General features: G+C 36.8%; 1 protein-coding gene across 1 annotated transcript in view; it reads left to right on the top strand.

Moving 5' to 3' along the window:
* Positions 1-7,414: 7,414 nt before the first annotated feature.
* HSPBAP1 (HSPB1 associated protein 1) overlaps positions 7,415-23,563 on the top strand; it is a 55,601-nt gene continuing 39,452 nt past the window's right edge. Inside the window, exon 1 of the mRNA XM_090387857.1 lies at positions 7,415-7,525. The gene's annotated coding sequence lies outside the window, so the exon portion shown is untranslated. The remainder of the gene's footprint in view (positions 7,526-23,563) is intronic.

Consider the following 23,563-nt stretch of genomic DNA (forward strand, 5'->3'; position numbering starts at 1 on the left):
ATTTAGATCTAAGGCTTGAACAGTATTTCTTCGTTGATATGAAAAGCCTAGTAGTTTTTGATAAGTTCCCTGTACTTCCCATTTAGAATTTACTTTTGGTAACATCATCAGTTGTTCAAGCCCTTGAACAACTGATGATGTTACCAACATTGAGAGTGCAATCCAGGGACGTTTAGATAGATATGGCATTCTGAAAGACACACAATATGACTTTGTTAAAGGTAAGTCATGCCTACAAGTTAGTGCAATTGCATCATTTCTGTACGTAGCCAACTACATAAGTTGTTATAAATACCTTCACAACGAGTTGCCATGATATTGCACTACCTCGAATAAGTAACGCTTCGCCATAGGAGTAGACTATTGTTATTTATTCTCAGCGGATACCATCACCCATACGGCATCGTTTCGGCGCTTATTTTGTATATTATGTAGGACAATAACTCTACTATTCACTTATTCCTATTAGACTTAGAAAAGCAAAAAAAGTAGAAGGAAAGTTATAGTAGGAGTGGAAAAGAAACGGTGTAGAAGAATGAAAGGGACAGTAACTCCTTGAACTCATATCACTCAAAAACTCATGGAATAGGCAAGGCCTCCCCAGTAGAGAAGACCGTTGTTACCTATCCTTGGAAACTCCAGGCAGCATCAGGCTACCCTGGTGACCGTTTCGCGAGTATTTGGCCCTTCTTCGGTGGGTCGTTGGGTACCCTGGTGATGCAATGATGCAATGACAACCCAGTTGCGAAGTATAACTCCACAATATGAGAGATACCTGATGGTGTGGAATAATTTAAATTGCAGTATAGTTTGGGGCTAAAGCTTCAGGTTACTGAGGGAGCTGACTAGCATACAAGTTAGTGCAATTGCATCATTTCTGTACATAGCCAACTATTTAAGTATTTATAAATTGGCATCATTAAGTATATCTCATATTGTTCGAGGTAGTGCAATTTCATGGTAACTCGTTGTAAAGTTATTCAGATATATATAATGATACCAATTTATAACTACTTAAGTAGTTGGCTACGTACAGAAATGAAGCAATTGCAATAACTTCTATGCTAGTCAGCTCCCTACGTAACCTGAGGCTTTAGCCCTAAACTATACTGTAATTTAAATTACACCACATCAGGCATCTCTCATATTGTGGAGTTATACTTCGGAACTGCGTTATCTGCACTCCAACACCAGGGTATCCGCCCACCCACTGATGAGGAACCAATAAGCTCCGAAACGGGGATGGGTGATGGTATCTGCTGAGAATAAGTAACAATAGTCTTCTTCTATGGTAAAGCGTTACTTATTCGAGGTAGTGCAATATCACGGCACCTCGTTGTGAAGGTATTCACAATATGTGATATACTTAACGGTGCCAATTTATAACTACTTAAGTAGTTGGCTACGTACAGAAATGATACAATTGCACTAACTTGTATGCTAGTCAGCTCCCTACGTAACCTGAGGGCAAGTCATGCTTAACTGACTTAGTAGACTGTTTTGAGCTGGATTTAAGGAACAATTTCGAAATAGTTTATTTGGATTTTAGCAAAGCATTTGACTCGGTCCCTCATTAGAGGTTACTCTATAAGCTTGATAAGTCTATGATTACAATTAAGATTCTAAGGTGGTTTGCTGAGGTGCTGCAGCGCAGAAAACAGGAGATTGTGATTAATGAATACTCTTCAGATTGGTGTTACGTCAAGCGTGAGTTCCCTCAAGGATCGGTTCTTGGACCACTGTTGTTTCTCGTTTTCATAAATGACATCGACGAATGGATAGAAGGCGTGATGTCAAAATTTTCAGATGACATAAAGATTGGCCAGAGTCGATAATGATCAGTGCCAAGCAGCGCTCTTTCAGGATGACTTGAACAGACTTCAAAGATAGTCAGAGAAGTGGCAGCTAGGTTTTAAAGCATCAAAATATAAAGTCTTACATTGCAGAATAACAACTTCAAAATAAATTATACACTTGGCGAGGTTGGATAAAAAACAGTGAGGAGGAAAGGGATCTGGGAATTACAATAAGGACAGATATTAAGTTTTCTGAACAGTATAAACCGGCAATCAAGAAAGCACATTTATCCTACCGACGATTTATCGAACGCTCTCCTATACAGATAACGAGGTCGTAATCCCATTGTATAAGACAATTTTAAGACCACATTTGGAACACTGTGTTCAAGTATGGAGACCTCATCTGAAAAAATTGTGCGCCGAGCACGCATAGTGAAAGTTAAGTGAAACTTCTTTAGGCGAGCATTTATCACTTGACAGAGGATCCTGTATTGACCGTATGAATATCATAGGTGACGAATCTGCTTGAATGGGAGCCTCCAAGATATGACGTTCTGTTTCCAAATCTACTTTCGGCAAGTGCTGTGGCATTGGATGATATTTAAAATCATTTTATTTCGATAGAGCCGGAATCACTTTGTTCTTGAGAGAGCCACGATAGCTGTTACAGGCCGACATTTCACTTACATCCTAATTTGGAAATGCTGTTTGAAGAAGAGCGTGATCTCGAACTTCTGCAATCTTCTTTAGTTATTTCTTATCCTCTCAGTATACCATTTAACAGATTTCTATCAAAACAGCCATTCCTCTTCCTCTGTACTTCAGAAGTTCCATATAAACTCCTCCAGGTCCAGGTGATTTGCCATTCCTTCCCTCCTTTAGTAAGAGTTCCACTTCCCTAAGAGAAACTTTTAAGCCTGAGTCTTCCACACCGAAATCCTCCATCCTCTTGAACTCTTCCCGGCCTTCTTTTAAAAGTCCTTCATAGTACTTCATCCAATCTTTCAAAGGTATTAATTGTAAACCAGCCTTGTGTTTATTCTGTTTTCTCAAGTCTTTAACGACCTTCATGATTCCGCTGATCGGTTGAAGCCCAATTTGCTATTAATAGTCGCGCTTTCCCATTCTTCATTTTTTGCTTCTACTACCAACCGATTGACTATTTTCTTCTTTTCAACATAAATGTACCTATATGCATCATTGGCTCTAAAAGTGAAGTTGGAAATTATCGACCTGTCAGTCTGACTTCAGTAGTAGGGAAAATCATGGAGGCAATGATCAAGGGTGGAATTCAGGATCATTTGGATAGAAATGAAATTCTAAAGGATACTCAGCATGGTTTTGTACAGGGAAAATCATGTTTAACAAATCTGGTTCGCTATTTCGAAAGGGTCACTCACGAGCTGGATTTAGGGAATAATTTCGACATTGTTTATTTAGATTTCAGCAAAGCTTTTGACTCAGTCCCACATGAGCTGTTGCTTTATAAGCTGGAACAGGTTGGAATCACTGGGAAAATCCTTAGATGGATAGTAGAATGGCTTCAGGGCAGGAGGCAGAGGGTTGTGATAAATGGCTGTTCCTCAGATTGGGTTGATGTAAGAAGTGGGGTTCCCCAAGGATCAGTATTAGGACCACTGTTATTTTTAATTTTCATAAAAGACATTGATGAAGAGATAGAGGGCGTGATGTCTAAATTTGCAGTTGATGTTAAAATTGGTAGAGTAGTTAATGATCACTGTCAAGCTGAGCTTCTTCAGAGATACCTAGATAGACTTCAGGAATGGTCAGAAAAATGACAGCTGTGCTTTAATCCAACAAAGTGTAAGGTATTAGACCTAGGAAACAGTAATCCCAAAATAACTTATTCACTTGGTGGAGTTCAACTAAACCCAATACTGGAGGAAGGGACTTGAGTGTTACGATACGGTCAGACATGAAATTCTCTGAGCATTGTAAACAGGTTGCAAGGAAGGCCCATGGTGTCCTATCGATGATCTATCGAACTTTTGCAAGTAGAGATAGGGACGTGATAATCCCATTATATAAGGCTTATGTTAGACCACAATTGGAATACTGTGTTCAAGTATGGAGACCGCACCTAAAGAAAGACATCGTGCTTCTTGAAAGGGTGCAAAGAAGAGTAACTCGCCTGGTGAGATCGGCAAAAGGGCGTCCTTATGAAGAAAGACTTCGAATATGTGGGTTGCAGAGTTTGGAAACTAGACACCTTAGAGGAGATTTGATTGAGGTGTTTAAGTCTCTGAGGGGCATCAGTAAAATGAATGAGGACAAAATTTTCAAGATTATAAATGATGCTAGAACTAGGGGACATAAATTCAAGTTACGGGAGGAAATGTTTAGATTGGACTGCAGGAAGTTTTATTTTAGCCAGCGAGTTATAAATTACTGGAATAAGTTGCCTTCATGGGTGGTAGAGGCCGACAGTTTGGGGAAATTCAAAGGTCATCTGGATAGTACTTTCGGGTAAGGGAAGCGCATAGGATGATAGGTTTAATTTACTTTTTTTTTTTATTAATTATTATTATTTAGTTATTTATTTTATTTTATTTTTTTGTTTTATCATTGTTTTGTTCGGATTTTTTTTTTTTTTTGGCTGGTGCAGCATAAGCCATAGGCTTTCTTGCACCATGGTCGTTACTAATACTAATTGCTTTCACCCAGCCATTTCTGATATACAAGTTTCTTTTCCTCTACAGCAACTCTTACTTTCTCTGTAATCCAGATCTTTTTTGGTCCTTGGCTCTTCTTTTTGCCTAGGGTTTCATGAGCTATTTTTTTACTATATTTTTTTAAATATTCGTAGATTTCTTCAATATTACCTTTTATCTCTATGTTAATTGCAGCATCCAATCTCCGGGTGAAGTTGCTTCTAATGCTGTCGTCCTGAAGTTGTTCAAAGATCCTTATAGCATTTCTCCTTCCCTGCATTGTTGACTATCCATGCTTATTTTCTTAATCCAGTTCCACCTCAGTGTTGTTTTAACAAGAAATTGGTCAGATCCACATTCGGCTCCTCTATAAACTCTGACATCTTTCGATACGTATGTCCCCTGAATCTTTTGAAATAATGTAATCTCTAACTGATCTAATATCTCTTGTCTCCTGTGACCAAGTATATTTATGGATATCCTTGTGTTGGAAAAATGTGTTGTTTATTCTCAAGTCGAACTGTTCACAAAGATTGTATAGTCTATCTCCGTTGTCGTTCCTCTCTTTCTCTGCGAATCTTCCAACAGCTTTGCTATTTTTTCAGTTGCATTGAAACCCTTGCATTGAAATCCCCCATTAAAAATATCCCTTTGTTCTTAGGTATTTTTTCTATTAGTTCTCTCAGTTCTTCCCAAAATTCTTCCTTCAAGGTATCGGTGGTGTCATTAGTCAGGGCATATATTCCCAAAATACATATTTCTCTACCATACATTGTCAATTCCAATGAGATCATTCTTTCTTTAATAAATTGCCAATTTGTGATGTTATGTCTCAATTTATTTTTAACAGCAATAGAAACTCCTGCTCTTGCTCTTTCACTCTTATCGACTCCACTTCAAAATGCCAGTATTCTCCCATTATTTCCTCTCCACATCCTTTTTTCTTTGTCTCCAATAACACAAGGATGTCTAAATTGAATTTTTGTAGTTCATCCGGAAGAAAGTTTCCTTTAGTTGAAAGACCCCGAATATTCCAGCATCGCAAAAGCATTGTCCTTTTTCGTTTGCCGATTCGTTTCCGAAAGTGCAATCCGTTTTGATTTCCACTTGTAGGTCGTTTAGCATTTGTGTATTTTTTACACTGAACGAGGAGCTAGCCACCAACCCGGAGGACCAGGATATCTCTCTTAGTCTGGCCCTACCTGGCTTGGGAGGCCCTATCCATAGCTAAACTACCGCTGACTTAACACTCCGGGTCATCGGGACACGCAACCTTCCCACACACACTCACAAGGTAGAGATACCATCGGGGGAGTAAATATATTTTCATGTGTAAATTTGTCATTTGACTGCTTCAGACTTTAATCATGTTATATAATTGGTTATAATGCTGTGCTATTTTTTTGTTAGTTTTTTTCATCTTTGTTTATAATGTTGTGTTATTCCTTTTATGTAAACCCCTGGCTTGTAATCGTGAAGGGTGCTATGTACAGCATGTACCTGCTGCTGTATATAATAAAGAGTCCTTCTTATTCAAATTCACTTCTAACATTTCTGGGAAGATGTAAGGCAGCGAAGATGTGGATGGATCTTCTCTGGCTTCTTTGTTCAACTCCATCGCACGCTGTAATTTCTTCCGCTGTCGAAATAGCTTCGATCTCTCCTTTACCAAACGGAGGTTGTTTCGGTGGTCACATTGCACGTATACGTGCTCTATATGCCTTACAACGCTCACTATTAGTCTTCAGCATGTTGAATTATAAATTCTTTTCCATCGAAATTTTTTATTAAATACGGTGGAGAATTTACCCCCAGGGGCTCACATCTGGTGAGTATGGGCTTGGCACACCCAGGGTCCTGAGCTGGATATCATCATTCTTCTCTTTCTTGGTGATTCCTTTCTACTTCTCTCTCTCTCTCTCTCTCTCTCTCTCTCTCTCTCTCTGTCACACACTGGGTAACTCGAGATTTGCCGGTACAGCATAAGCCTCAGGCTTCCTTGCACCATATGGCTAATAATAATAATAATAATAATAATAACGAAAGAAATAGCATGACGCAGTCAGTAGGGGTACTGATTGGGTCAAGTGTCGCTCATGCCTGGTACGGAGTGGTGGGGGGGGGGGGAATGAATCATTTCTTATCGCATTTTCTTGGCGATTTATTTCAATCCCTAGACGCATTGCACATATACGTCCGCTATTCGCCTTACAACGCTCACTACAGTGGATCCCCGCTAAAATCAAATCACTTTACGATGGACAATGCATGACAAAATACGGTTCACCACACGATATGTAGTAAGTGCCGGTCATTGTGACCACGTTTACGAATTGAATTTTAATTCTGTTGACAGCGATTCTAATAAGCTAAAAGAGGAAGAATATTATCCATAGGCTATCTTTACTTTTATAGATTTACACTTTATGACCTTACCAATTAACAAAACTAAATGGTACGTGAAAATCGGAAGCATATTTTCCACAGGTTAACCAAAGAAAAAAAAAATTACAACGGGTATTTCCTGGTGGTTACCCTCCAGATTATTAACCGAGCCTAACGTCAGTATTCGTACGAAAACCGTGGCATTGAGTCTAGTACGATAGTTGATTGTTCAGAATGTCTATAATGCGTTTACTTATGGCAATGGTCGTATTTTCGTTGCGTTTTTTGTTAATATACGAACGAAAGTTACTCCCATCTGAAAAATGCCTGGAGCGCGCCTAAAGAAATTTCACTTCAAAAAATTGTTCTGCTGATCTTTCTTTAGCTTTTTTATCATTATTATTTTTTTTTTTTTTTTACAATGGATTTGCAACTACTTTTGAACGCTAAAATGTTCAGAGAGTGTAGGAGGTACAGCGTAGAACTCTTTGGTAGGAGGCGCTGAAGGAATAAAAGCGGAATGTATGGTTATTTAAAATTATCGTGAGTGCAGTTATTTTTTAGCTATTGGTGTCTATTATTTAATTGAGCATTAAAAGCAGGAATTAATTTACTGAGTTAAAGGTTATACTACAGTCGAATTATTCCCAACGAAAAGAACTGTTTCAGGTAATTACAAATAGCATGAATTTTTCTATTTTGATTTGAACTGTTATGTCTCAGTGATGTATTCTATTCTGTCGATTTTTTTGTTTTTGTTTGCACTTATTATTATTATAAGCTATATGGTGCAAGGAAGCCTGAGGCTTATGCTGCACCAGCCAAAAAAATTCCCGCGTTACCCTGAGAGAGACTTGGAGACAGTAAGCATTATTCAAAAAGGACCGATTTTTAACCTTAATCTAAAATTTCAAGTTTCAAGGCAGAACTAAACAAACATTTGGAGCGAGTGGATGGGTGAAATTAGAAGGGTTTTTTTTTTTGTTTTTTTTTGGCTGATGCAATATAAGCTTGCTTTCTTGCCTTTACTAATGCTAATTTAAAATTGAATATTCGAGGTAGCCTAGTGTTTGAACGCGAGAGTACAGCTGCGTGCATTTGAGTTGGTTCAAGCTTGCGTGAGTGCTAAATTATTATTATTATTGTTGCTCTTATATTATTTTTCTTTGATTGGGGAGGTTTCACCCCTTGACGGGTATTGCTACCAAGTGCACAAGGTGGTTATGTCTGGTGTTACGGTTGGTCGAAGAACTCTGATTATCCTACAGGTATTCAGGATTGCAACTTTCAGGAGTTCCTTGTAGGTGTTCTCTGGGAGATCTGATGGGTGACATGATGATCAGGATGGTCATTCCTTGTTGCATATGCCACATCTTTTTGATCTCCAGTCTTAGGTTTGTGTACTTCCTGATTTTCTCCTGATGGGTTTTCTGGAGGTTGCCAGTGTTGGGCACTGCTATGTCAATCAGATAGGATCCGTTTCCTTCTTGTTGACAAGGGGAATGTTCAGTTTGTTGTGTTGGATTGTTTTGTCCGTTATAATGACACGGTCCCAGTATAGCTTGTGGGTTGGGATCTCGAGTATGCCTGGGATTTGTACTCATATTACTTATTGTTGCTCTTATATATTATTTCTCCGACGGGGGATTCCACCCCATGACAAGTATTGCTTCTAAGTATGGTTATGTCTAGTGTTACAATTGGCCAAGGAACTCTATTCTACAGGTGTTCAGGATTGCGATTTTCTTGGAGTTCCTTGTAGGTGTTTGCTGGGAGACCTATTGCTGCTAGGCTGTTATGTAGGGTCTTTAGCACCATATCAGTGTTTGACATGATGATTGTGATGATCATTACTTGTTGCATATAAGTTTATTATTATTATCATTATTATTATAGTGAACTCTATAAAGCCAGTCACCTGTAATTGAGTCAACATGTAATTGAGAATTCTGAATTTTATATAGGTATAGTGGTTTTACAGGATCACTCTTAAAATAGATAAATTTTCTTTTTTATACTCCGGGATGACCACGTGGTTCAAGTAGTACTTGTGTACTAATCAAACGAGTGTATGTAGCAAATACATATGTACACTCATGCCTGACTACTCAGCTACAGTGGCATCTGTTTTCCATGAATATTAGAGTGCAAGCAACTTATCATTATTTTATTTATAATGCTATATTGCCTTTTCTTTATATTGAGCAATGCTGATATTGCACTATTCTCGACAGATAACTTTAGCTGTATTATACCTTTTGAAAAATTCTAATTTTTATACAGTGCATGACTGCTCACATCAGTTTCTTTACAACGGGTTTGTGTGCATATTGTCATTAGAGACCCAATGCCATCTGATGAATAGCAGTCTTGTTTTATAAACTTTTTTTTTTTTTTTTATGAAAACCCCAAACGAGTGGTATTAGAACTTAGTACCATGCTTGGATTGGAGGTTGAGAAGACGAAAGAAGATATTTGTTGACGTTAGACTTGAACTTCTGTAGACTGTAATTTTCAGGAAATACATATGAAGGAAGGTTGTTCCAGAAAATGGCAGTTGAATGAATAAACAAGGAAGATGAAAAGTTGGTTCCGTGATTTTGAAGTTGGACAGTAAATGGCTGGTAGCAGCACTTGTTCGGACTATTCTGAAAGAGACAGCGGGAATTATAGAAGCCAATTCAGAAGAACAGCGCCCATGGAAGTTTCTCAAACTGGAAAGTGGAATGCAATGTGCTATCATTGGCAAAACTATGGATATGGTTTCCAGTCAATGGAAGAAGGTCATTAATATACAAGAGGAAGAGAGTGGGGGAAAGAACTGACCCTTGGGGGGACACCAGCATTAGTGGAGAAGTTAGAAGACAGAGCCATTTACCATCACCCTCAGTGAGCAATCAGAGAGAAAACTGGATAACCAATTACAAAAAACAGTTGGCAAACCATAAGATGGAATCTTGTTCAGAAGACCTTTATGCCAAACACGTTTGAAAGCCTTTGAGATGGTAAGGAGAGCAACTGCTTCTTTCACTGACCTTTTCCATTGAATTTGGCCATAAATGTGTAACAAGCCAGAATGGATAATTTATTTCTCTATTATTTTAGAAACAATAGAAGTAATTGAAATAGGGTGATGTGATAATTTAATGGGGGGGATTTGTCACCGTTCTTATTAACTGGCTGGATATGAGCAAATTTCCAAGCAGAAGGAAAAACACCTTTGGAATAAGAAAGTGAAAAAAGGCTGCAAAGAATGGGAGTGAGTTCAGGAGCACTGGTTTTGAGAACAACTGGAGAAATACCATCAGGACCTGGAGCTTTCTGAGCATCAAGTTTCATCAAAATCCTTCCAACATCCTTTTGACAGAAGACCACAGCAGGCATTGAATGGAGTGTGTTGGGAATGGTAGGAAATGTTTTACCAAGATCATTAATACATGAGTTGGTAAAAAAAATGGGATGCTAGCAGGTCAGCTTTATCCTTGGCTGAAGTGACACAGAACCATCTGGTTTTGACAGGTGGGAGCAGAGATGGACAAAAGTTGCAGCCAATAGCTTTGGCAAGAGTCCAAAATGCTCGGCTACCATTAGGGCACGAAGCAAGTTTTCTACTCTTAGCTTGTTCAAAATCTAGTTTGGACTGATTAATAACTTCTTTACAATCGTCACGAGCTTTGGTGTAGGCAGAAAATGAAACTGAAGAATTGGAAACAAGCCAATTATGATACACAACATTCTTCTTTTGAACAGCCTTAGCACATTTATTGGAAGACCAAGGTTTAGATAAAGGATGAGATTTTAAAGTGGAGTGTGGAATAAAGGATTCAATTCCTACAAGAATAATTTCACTGACATGATCTGAGCAAACGTTGACATCAGAAGTTTTGAAACAGTAATCCATCCAACGAAAAGAAGAAAAGAAATCTCTTAGGTCATCCCATTTTGCATTCTTGTAATGCCAAACAACATGAGGTTGGGAATAGCCATGAGATAAAGGCTCCATTGGGGAAGAGACAATCACCAAGTTGTGAACTGAGGTGCCTAAAGGACCACTCACTTCGACTGTGTACTTAGAAGGGTTGTTTGTGAGAAAAAGATCAAACGTGTTGGCTGTATGGTTAGGATTGTCTAGTATTCTGGTAGGTAAATGAACAATCTGTGCAAGGTCATTAGTAATCGCAAAAGCCTCAGCATCTCGACCAGCCTGGTCGGTGTGACTAGAAAATGGAAGTCAGCTTGAGTTGTGAAAATTAAAATCACCAAGGAAAATTACTACACTATTAGGAAATTTGAAGTGGAGAAAGTCGTTGCAAAGAGGAAGTCAAAGAGCTCCAAGTGTGTGTAGTTGGGAGAACGGTATAGACAACAAATGAATTTGACAGAATGAGGTAGAGATTTTTAGCCAGAGAAGATCAAAAAGAGGAGATTCCAAATTACCAAGTCTCTGACAGGGAATATTGGAACGGACATGTGCACAAGTACCACCTTTGAGGCGAAAAGAATCATACAGCGAATAAGTTGAGCAACTGAGATGAGCAGTAGTTGAATCACCCGATAACTGAGATTCTATCAGAAAAAATTATGTACCAAATACATAATGAGTTGCTGCCGCTCTACTCTGAGACGGATAATGTCACAGCAGCAGCAGCCGTTAAAAACGTCTTTACTGCAGGAACTCGTTATGAAACTGGTACAGTAAAATAAATAAAAGTATTGCTGCATTATTTTTTATTGAAAAAATAATTTCAGTATAATGAAATACAATGAATGGAATTTTTCATTATACTAGTGTACAATGAAATAATTCATATAAAATATATTATAATAACACTAAACAATATGAGAAATTATAGAATTCTTAAAATTATAGACCAATAAGTTTAACACTAAACTTATTGGTCTATTGTAACTGAAATAAGATATATAATTTTGACACTCAAATGATTTTAATTCCCAAGTGAATACTCCATCGATTGTCGTTCCATTATGTGTAGTATTTACTGAAGTATTTGACTTGATATCTAAATTGAAGACATCTTTCATAAATTTACAAAACTTTTTTCCAGCCTCAATTTAATTCTAGATTGAAATCACCAGCGAGAACTATAGGTATATGATCCAGTAGCTCTTCCAATAATTTGCACCTTCAATGGAATATGGCATCAAATTCTTGTTTATGAATTTTTGAATTATATCTAACGACATCCCTGGAGTGATGTATATGGCAACGATGAAAATAGATTCACTATTGGATTTGCACAAAGAACTACAAATGTCTCCAATTTCATCTGATACCGCTGTTGCATTACTGCTATTGTGTTGTGCAAAGATATGTGGTGTACTGATGATAGTTGACCCTTCATGTTGATGTATCGCAACACCATCACCGCTACAAACATCAGACCTTTTAAATTGAGTCACACATTGGAATGGTTTAAATAATATATGTTCATCATTATCCAACCATGTTTCACTTAATATCAATATTTTAGATTGCCGTAAGATTGTGTCCGTTTCGATATCTCGAACATGGGCCCGTAAACTTTGTACATTCATTGACAATATAGATATACCACTTTGTATGAAATCTTGCAGTTCATCCTGTAGAGATGGTAGCTTATTATTTTTCAAGTGATCTAGTTCAGCACGAAGTTCTATATTACTAGTAGCTTTGCCATGGTGAAATGTGAAATTGTCGTGGGAATTTGTAATATATAAACTTTGCAATGAGGTCACTCGAGATAAAGCCACGTAAAGTTGCTGTTGATGATCTTTCTCATAAATATATACAACTTTGTTGAAGGTTCCTCCTTGAGATTTATATATAGTCAAAGCACAAGCAAATACTAAAGGAAATCGTGTATGTCTACATGTTAATTTTCTGTTGTTCTTGAATGGAATCATAGTTGATCATTTTATAATATCTTTCACATTGTTTATAACAAGATTGAAGGTTGTCCTATTTTTGACTCAGGAAATTTTATCCATATTGGTTTAACTGTTTCATCTTCCTCAAATTCGAAATATACTAAAGTACTGATTGCACCATTTACCAATCCATTGACCATATCTATATTTGTAGTAATCGTGTACAGTTTTCCTTTCAGTAATGGTAGAATGTATGGAAGTCTTGCAGTTTCAGTCACTGACATTTTGTGAATTTTATTTCAAATCCCTTGCAGACATAAATTAGTAGCATCTTCTTTGGTAAAAAATCTCGATTCTATAATTTTAAGATCATCTGGTAATAACACTTCTCCATTGCCTATTTTTGTAAGAATTTTAGAAAATGTACTATTGGACTGTCGAACAACTTGTACTAATTCGTGAAATTATAGTGAATGCCATAATTCTGTAGCAATCTAATGACTTGTTTTTAAGTTCTTTCGATTCCGATATAAAATGAGTAATGTTAGCTGTTATTCCTACTGATTTAAATGCAATTTGCAAATTTTCTGTGGTATGCATTCGCATAATTTTCATTGCCATATATAGCAAATGTTTAGGAGTTACTCAACTACAATCAGATCTACGAATTTCACTCGTTGCTATCATAAAGGGCGTAATTTTCAATCTATTTTTAAATTTTTGTGCTTGTCCCAAATATGTAGCTGGAAAAGACAGTTCTGCATGTATATCAAATATGAAACTTGTTGAAGATGCTTTCTGACCCGGTGCTATACATAAATATTTATCTTCAGACCATAATAATGTTTGTTGTTGACTTGATAATAGTTCATCATCATTGTTGACAGGTTCCACGATTTCATCTGAATGTTCCCGTTCACTATCATCATTTGTCCCCAAGAAATCGTCACTCACTTTTATGCCGTAGAATTTGTACAAAAGTGAATTTATCAAATACCGTAACCATATTTTCACTATTTTATTTTATTCAACCAGTTACAAATGCAAGATTATTTTGCAGTGAAAATTAAGACTGTTGTATTAAATAAATACAACAGTCGCTTAATTTTTACTGTGACAAATAAATAATTGTCACTCTTTTTCAAAAGAAAGAAGCTTGTACAGCATCTTTAAAGACAAATGCAGTCAGTAGCATACAATGCAAGAAAGCAAGCTTATGCAGCAGCAGCAGCCAAAAAAAAACCCCTCCCATTTCACCCCTCAATTCGTTCCAAATGCCTGTCCAGCTCGGCCTTAAATTTATTTATACTATCAACTTCCACAGCAAAAGATGAAAGTCTATTCCACCAATCAGCTGGCTAAAGGCAAATTTCTGCACATCTATTCTATAACTGCCTTTCTTTGATTTGAAACTGTGCCCCCTCAGGTTCTTAATCTGAGCTAGAGGAATAATCCCATCAGCATTCAGCATGCTCAACCCATTCAAGGCCTTATACACCTTAATCAGATCACCTCACAGGTGCTTACTCTCCAGGCACTGCAATTTGCAGAACTTAAGCCTTCCTTGGTAAGAACATCCCTTTGTTGCCCTTCTGGCACTCATATCAATGAGTGCCAGATTAATTTCTTAATATTTCCTGATTGTAAACTGTTCATTTTATTTATTTTATTTTTATAAATTGTGCCATATTTCAGATTTTAGAGTTTACTATATTGCACATGTCATATCTTCTTTCTGTTCTTTATAAGAAAACTGGGTTTACTACTTGCTGGATCAATCTTGTGATTTGAATGAGATGTTTAAGGCTCTGAACAGATTGAGCAAGCTCAATGCTGATAGGATTCTCGCTCTTGCCCAAACTACACACAAGGGGGCACAAATTGAAATTGAGGAAGGACAGTTGTGGAATAGATGCATGGAAGTTTGCATTTAGTCAGCAGGTGATTGATTGCTGGAATAAGCTTCCATCAGTTGTTGTGGAAGTTGATAGCTTAAATAAATTCAAGGAAGAACTAGACAAACTGTTGGAGGGAATGAATAGGTGAAATGGGAGGGGTCATTTTTTTTTTTTTCTGGTTAATGCTGTACAAGCTTCTTTCTTGTATTATTTTCCACTGATAATGCTAATTTCATATTGTAGAAGTGTATCATCATGAGTTGCCTTGGTATTGGACTGCTCAATAGATATTGCTTTCTATTTAAAGTGTATGATACTACCCACACCAGTGTTTCAACTCTGATTGGAGTATCATTGGTGAGTAGGTAGTATTGTGAAGACCTTAGCAACCCAGTGACAAGAAGATATATATATATATATATATATATATATATATACATACACATACAATATGTGAGATGCAAGATGGGGCAGTAAGCAAAGTATCCATGATTAAGTCTCTAGCGATGATATACCGTTAGACTTAACTATGGATACTTTACTTATTGGAACGTCTTGCATCTCATATATTGTTTAATGACTGTGATAAGTATAACAAACAATTATACAATTCGAAAATTGTAGATCTCTTAAAGTACCATTTATAACTGACACAATATAATAGCGTAGCTTAATTTAATTTATTATGATACTCACCTTTTTATAATCTGCATTGATGTTTGAATAAATTGGATGATAATTTTAAATTTAAGTTAGCATGAATAAGTTAGGATTTAAAAACAGAATTAAAATGTGCGCAAGGAAGTAGAAGTGCACGTCTTCGTCCTTGGTTGTCAATGTTGAAATTTGAAGCGATTTAAGTTATACGGTTGGAAACAGAAAGCCAATAGCCATAACAAGTGGCTTTCGTTTTACACGTCTCAGTTGGCAATGGTAGAATGAGAGTAAACGCATGTATTTAAGAAGACTAAGTTCCCATGATGCTCCTGGATACACGTGGGAGTCTCAGGTGCATGAGATTCCAGACCGGTGCTATGTTATAGGGTAGTTTGGAATTTAATACTTGGAGAGTGGAATGGCGGCGAAACCATTCTATAACTAGGGCTTCGTATTGGAAAATTTTAAAACTGGATTTTAATTTGGTAATAGGAATGGCTGAATCTACTAAGGGGGTGTGGTTGTGGGATTGAACATGTGTTGCTAATTCGGTATTGGACTGTCCTGTCCTAAAGCTATTGTAGTGGTAGTACGCACGTGTGTTTGATGTTTTGGTAGAACCGTATTTTGTGGTGGTGCTACCAATGTAGCAAGCGTTACAGTTATCTTGACATTTTATTAAGTAGATGATATTATTCATGTCACTAATGTGGTAATTTTGTGTATCTTTATATGAGTTGAATAATGAACCTAGTTTATGATGAGAATGTAAGGGTGATATCAGTACTTTTGAATAAACGGTGGAATTGGTTGGCAAAATTACTATGGTAAGGGAGGATAATACGTGGATTATTATTGGAAATGCGTTTTGGGTGGGTTGTTGATATTATTTTGGACTGTGATAATAGTTTGTTTGATTAATTGAATAGGATATTTCCTAGATATGAATTTACTTGTAAGATATTGTAGTTCATTATTAAGGTCATAATGTGTGGAACTGTATTTTATAGCATTGTAAATTCGATTATAAAGGACTGCTTTTTTTGTGTTGAGGGGGTGATGCAATTCAAAGTGTAAGTATTTGCCCGTGTGAGTATTTTTTCTGAAAATTCTTGTTCCTAGTTTTGTATCGCTTCTGTATATAGTGAGGTTTAGGAAATTAATTTGTCCCTTTTCTTCCAATTCCAGGGTATATTTTAATCTTTTATGCATGGAATTAAATTTAATGAAAAGATCATTTATTGTGGATTTGTGCCCTATTAAGAGGATATCGTCGTCAGCGTTTCGTATAAATAATTTAATATCGGGGGGTGTGGTTGTAATATATGATTTTCTACGGAGGCTAGGTAAATTTCAGATATGGGGGCCGAGATCCCTAATCCCATAGGTAGGCCATAGGTTTGCTGGTAAATCTGATTAAGAAATCAGAAGTATCTGGCATCTAATAGAAAGGTTGTGAGCTCTAGTATGCTATTAATTGAAAGGGAAGTGCAATTGGATAAGGTTTTGTTGTCTGTTAAGAAATTACGTAAGGTTTGTAATGTTGACGGCAAATGTACATTAGTGTACAATGAGACTACATCAAAAGACGCTAGGATGTCATCATTGGTTATTGTGATAGAATTTATTTTTTCAAAGGTTTGGGAGGTATTGTTTACTTTAAATTTCAAAAATCTGGTGAGGGGGAGATAATTTTGACCAGGAAGGAAGATAAATTGGTGAAAGCTGATTTGCTGAAGGATATTATGGGTATTGGTGGGTGGTTGGGTTTATGAGTTTGGTAATACCAAACATATGCGGTAGAATATTGTTTCGGATACCAATCTGTTGAAGGGTGTATGAATTAATTTCATTGTTGGATCTTAATTTCCTTAAAATAATGTCAAGCTTATTTTTATGTTTGGAAATAGTATATGTGTTATCCAGTTTGTATGTATCTGAATCAGAGAGTATAGATTCCATTTTTTCTATATATGTGCTTTTGTTTATAATTACTATGGAATCACCTTTGTCAGCTTTCTGGACTATAATATTTGGATTGTCACATATTTTTTGTAAGTTCATTAACTGTTGTTTGTTTATATTGGGTTGGGGTTTGAATCTGGAGTTAAGAATTGAATTACTTTGGTGTATAATTCACCATTTATCTGGATGGTTATCTAATTTGGTTTGTAGTTCTATTATACATTCTTTGTAGGGATATTTATTATCTTTAATAGCAAAGTTAAAACCGTAATCGAGGGTAGAGAGTTCAGTGGAAGAAAAAGGGTACGAAGAAATGTTTATAGTGGAAGATTTTGTGGCGGTGTGAGGTTTCTGTGTAAGGATCCCCCATTTTCTGTTGTGTCTGAGTTCGATGTCGTTAATGGCAGCTGCTATACGTATTTCATTATATGTCGTAAGGTCCACCCAAGATTGCGGTGTCATATTTCATGTAGACGTGTAGACATATTTTCGTGTATAGACGTGTAAAACGAAAGCCACTTGTTATGGCTATTGGCTTTCTGTTTCCAACCGTATAACTTAAATCGCTTCAAATTTCAACATTGACAACCAAGGACGAAGACGTGCACTTCTACTTCCTTGTGCACGTTTTAATTCTGTTTTTAAATCCTAACTTATTCATGCTAACTTAAATTTAAAATTATCATCCGATTTATTCCAACATCAATGCAGATTATAAAAAAATGAGTATCATAATAAATTAAATTAAGCTACGCTATTATATTGTGTGAAACAACTATACAAAAAAAATAGTGGACCAGTAAATCAGAATGTCTTATAATATGGGATTTTGACTTTCTATATATTGATTGGATCACACACTAGCAAGACATTTTGGATTTACTGAATGACTGATTTCTACAGCAGCCATTTAGAGAAACAAGAAGAGGGAGCAGTACCCTTGATCTGATTATCAGCAATGACTCTTCATATATTAAGAACCTGCAGGTAAAAGACCCTGTAGCAATTGATCACAGTGTACTGCTATGGGACTTAAAGTTATAAATATTGTCAAGAGTATAAATACTGTTGAGGGTAAAAAGAAGGGCTTTTGCTTCCATAAGGGGTGGCTACAGTGGGATATCTGATGATGTTACTAAGAGCAATTACTACCCTAAATTACTTCTCTAAATGGAAAGCATTGAGGGAAGTAATTGTAGTGGCTATTAGCCATTTTGTACCAATTAAGAAATCCTCTTCCAGTCTTAGACTGCCTGGGTGAAAGGGGTGGATCCTGCTCTGGGGTAGGATATGATGGCTGGCAGTGAGGAAACCCACCAGGCAAAGGGGGGGGGATAGGAGTCTCTGATCGTGATACTGTGATGAAGTAACAAAGAAACCGGATGCTAAAATAATTTTGATGTCATATACTTGCATGTCAGGAAAGTCTTTGGTACTGTTGCACAAAAAAAACTGCTCTATAAATTGGAGCAGTGTAGCATTAAGGGCAAATCTCTGATTAAAGGAATAGCTGAGTAGGAGAAGATAGAGTGGTGATCAGTGAGCACTGCTCGTCTATGGACTAATGTTATTAGCGGATTCCCCAGGGTTCAGTGCTTGGCCCATTGTTTTCAGTATTTATTAATGATATTGGTGAAGATATACCATGCTTAATGTCTAAGCATGATATACCTTCACATGATACAAAGGTTGGCAGTATGGTTAATGAAGTGTGGAAGTTGAAGTCTAACATTTAAAAATGCATGGAAAGTAACAGTAGGTAATCAAAGTATCAGTAATCCTGATTAATTAACATACCAATGTGGTATGTTAATCTGGGATTACTTGAGTGTAATATACACTCAGAAGATAATTGTGCAGTCAGGTATGAAGTTCTCTGAACAGTGCAGACAGGCTGCTAGGACAGCTCATGAGGGTTTTTCTGTTGTATGAGTTAATGGTTAAGCCACATTTTGAGTACTACATACAGGATTGGAGGCCTCATTCTAGGATGTAGAACTGCTGGAACAGATGTAGAGAATGGCAGAGATTGGTGATGGGAACATCTTATCAAGAAAGGCTTCAGTTCTGCAAGTTGCAGTGTCTGGGGACTAGGCAAATGTGAGTTGATCTGATTGAAGTGTTTAAGACTGAATGGATTAAGCAAGCAAACTCCTTGCTGATGGCATTTTTCCTTTGTGCATGAGGGGCCATAAATTCCAGTTGAAGGATGTTTGCAGGATACTTTGTTTACAGGTTTGCCTTTACCCAGCAGGTAGTTGATTATTGGAGTGAACTTTCATCTGTTGTTGTGGAAGTATGTAGTTTGAATAAATTCAAAGAAGAACTAGACAAATTATTGGAGGGGATGGACAGGTGATGTGGGACGTTTTTTGTGCCTTATAAGCTTGTTGCTTTCTTGCATCATATGCCACTGGTAATAATAAAAATAATAATTTGCCTAATTTTTCTCAGTCTTTCTGTAGTACTGTCCTGAGTTTTCTCATTAACCGTCCTACCAATCTTATCATCTGCAAACTTAAACAGTAAGCTTGATTAATATCATTAATAAATCATCAATATCATTAATAAATGTTGTGAACAGTAACAGGTCCAGCACTGAATCTCTGAGGGATTCCACTAATAACATTAGTCCAAGAAAAGTACTGCCCATATATAACCATCCTCTCTCTCTCTCTCTCTTTCTGCCATTCAGCCGTCCCTAATATCATGCTGCCCCAGTTTGGAATTTGTCAGTGTCAAAAGTTTTGCTGAAGTGTAAATATATGATGTCAAGATTGTTTGCAACCAGTTCCTTTGTTACTGCTCAGATTGGTTAGACAGTATTCTCCTTAATAAAGCCACATTGTGATTTCCATATAATTCCATTCCTATTAAGATGATCCTGCAATACTTAAACCATCAACTTCATTATTTTCCCTGGAACAGAAGTCAAGCTTACAGGTCTCTAGCTATTCACATCATCCTTTGATCCCACTTTGTGAATACAAGAGACATTTGCACATCTCAAATCTGTAGGAACTCTTCTGAATCCAAAGGTTTGTTACCTCTTTTAATATCACTGGATAGATCACATCAATCTCAGGTGCCTTGCTTACTTTTTTTCTACAGAAATTTCTCTTCCACTTTCTTCTCATGTATAACAAAATCGTTTGGCTCCTGGTTATGATGTACTTCTGGTGTTCCTTTTCCTTAAAAATACTGCTACTTTAAACACTGCATATGTAGTGTTTACCATTGCCAGTATAAACAAATTACCATCAGCAACTGCTGTTGTAATTAGCATTAGCATTAGTAGAGGCATTTGATACAAGAAAGCAAGCTTATGCAGCATCAGCCAAAAAAAAAAAAAAAAACCACTTCCACTTCACCCCTCTGTTCGTTCAAAATACCTGTCCAGCTGAGCCTTAAACTTATTTAGGCTATCAACCTCCACCACAAGGGATGGAAGTCTGTTCCACCAACCAACCACCCGCTGGCTAAAGGCAAATTTCCGCACGTCTATCCTACATATGTCTTTCCTTAATTTGAATTTATGCCCTCTCAGGTGATTATTCTGAGCTAGAGGAAGAATCCCATCAGCATTGAGCATGCTTAAACCATTCAAGGCTTTATACACCTCTATCAGATCACCTCGCTGGTGCCTAGTCTCCAGACACTGTAATTTGCAAAACTTAAGCCTTTCTTCGTAAGAGCACCCCTTTGTTCCATTCACTAATCTTGTTGCCCTTCTCTGTACTCGTTCCAGCAGCTCTACATCCTTCTTGAAATGAGGCCTCCAGACCTGTATACAGTACTCTAGGTGTGGCCTGACCATCGCCTTATACAATGGAATAATCACCTCCTTATCCCTGCTGGAAAAATTCCTGTATATCATTGACAATACTCCATGAGCTACTCTTGCAGCTCGTCTGCACTGCTCAGAGAACTTCATATCTGCCTGCACAACCACCCCCAAGTCCCTTTCATTCTCTACCACTGTCAGTGTTGTACCACAGAGTTGATACGTTGCTCTGGGGTTGCTGTTTCCCATGTGTAGTACTTTACATTTGTCAATGTTAAACTTCATTTGCCACCTCTCAGCCCATCTGCTCAACCTTTCCAGATCCTGTTGCAGCAGCATAGTGTCAGTAGTGTCCTTGACAACCCTGCCAACCTTTGTATCGTCTGCAAACTTGGACATTAATCCCGATATACCATCATCAATATCATTTATAAATACAGAAAACAATAATGGACCCAACACTGAGCCCTGAGGGACTCCACTAATAACATCAGTCCACGATGAGCAGTGTCCATTGATTACCACTCTCTGTCTTCTCCCCCTCAACCACCCCTTTATCCATAGCAGCAATTTGCCTCCAATGTCACACTGCTCCAATTTGTGTAGCAGTCTTCCATGTAACTTATGTAATGTAACTTACGGTTTAAGATAAGCAAAAACTGAGCATGAGAATAACTAGTTAAGAGAGGTATGAATAGGGACACAAAGTTCTGTGAAAATGTTAATACAATAATAAGGAAAAGAATGAATCAAATAACCCTTTATTTGATCAAAGTAAATGAACAAAAAAAAAAAGCAAAAAGATTTTTTTTTTTTTTGGCTAATACTGTATGACCTTTCCTCCTTGCATCATTTGCCATTGCTAATACTAATACAAAATACTAAAAGTGAAGAATCTTAGAAAAACCCAGCAGAAGTGTCAAATGAACTGTAATAATAATAATTTGTAATAATATTTACAGATAAACAGATAAAAAACCATTTGAACTACAGAGAAGCAGTGATCAGTAGTGAGATCTCTGTGAAATAAGTGATATAACAATTTTGGAGGAGGATCTGTCATAAAAGCTGTTGAGGCTAGTGGTGATCCAATTGCAGGTAGTTCTCGACTTTACGAGTTAATTCGTACCTAGCATGCGCTCATAAAGCGGGAATTTATTTCCCATAGACCTAAGGTTAAAATAGGGGTTACAACAGTGAAATTAGTTAGCTAATTAGTTTGTTTAAACAATGATTGATTTATCGAAAGAAATGAAAACATAACCTCTAAAATCAAGCAAATTTATAATAATAGAGAAATTATTTACAACTTACAAAAATGTTAGTAAACTTATAAAAACGTTAAAGAATGTTTATTCTTCATCATCATCGACTAAATGCACAATCATTGGCTCGGCACTCGTTGGTTTGTTGCACAAGGAGTCGTCTTCAGAAAAATTTCAAGAGGTGTTTGTTTCCAAGATAATCTTCTCTTTTCTTTATAAATTTCAATTGCATGCATAAGCATTTTTTAACAGCACACACAAATTGCAACTAACACAATTCGTGTGGAGTAACAAGTTTATGAAGCTTAAAAAAAAAAGAATGATGAGAAGATTCTGAAAATTTATTTATGTTTTTTATACAATTTGAAGGTTTCAGTAAAGGGAAACACATTTCACCATAATAACATAAACACGATTCCAGCTATCGGTGTTTTTGCAAATGCAAGAGGATAGAGTTTACTACCCGTTTATAATTGCTTGCAGTAACAGAAAAACCCAATAAACTGGAAAGTGCAAATTGTTTTTATTGTTTTATGGTAGTGATTTCCACAAACGTGCTTTAGAAATCACAAAAGCGTTTAAAATTGATACATATAACAGAACATATGATAACGATGAAAGTGTAGTGCATTAATGATTTTAATTTGTAACTAATACAATTTACAAACCACGCTCACAACCTTTTTATATGACTTAAGATCACACTCGTGACCTTAAAAATGACATTTTAGAAAGATAAATAGCTTAGTTATGCACCGAAAATTTCAACTGCTGAGATCTCGAAACGAATTACCAAAAAACAATGTGTTATTGGGTTCACATTACAATATTTTAACGATATGGGGGTGTCTCTGGAACTGATTAATACCGTAATGCGAGGTGCACTATATTGTATAGCTACACATGTGGTTTGGAATGCGGTATTTATGAATGTTTACCATTCATTCTTTGCAATTAATGTTCATGTTTTCGATTTTGTTGATACTTGGGGGGAAAAAACTTGTAAACCCGGGAACTCATAAAGCGAGAACTGCCCATATTAAAAAAAAATGGCTACATGTGGGTGTCAGCTGCTGGAAATGTTAAAAGACTGGAGAATTGCTAATTTCACTCCATTCTACAACAGAGTTATGAAAGAGGCAATGAGGGAATAACTTCAGTGGTGGGTAAGATCCTGTTGTCTGTGATCAAAGTTATGTTTTAGGACCATCTTGATAAGAATGGTCCACAAAGGGGAAGTTTTGTTAAACCAGTCTGGTTAGTTATTATG

Source organism: Mastigoproctus giganteus, chromosome 13 (assembly GCF_048544385.1).
Source record: "Mastigoproctus giganteus isolate SK-2022 chromosome 13, ASM4854438v1, whole genome shotgun sequence".
Taxonomy (NCBI): Eukaryota; Metazoa; Arthropoda; class Arachnida; order Uropygi; family Thelyphonidae; genus Mastigoproctus; species Mastigoproctus giganteus.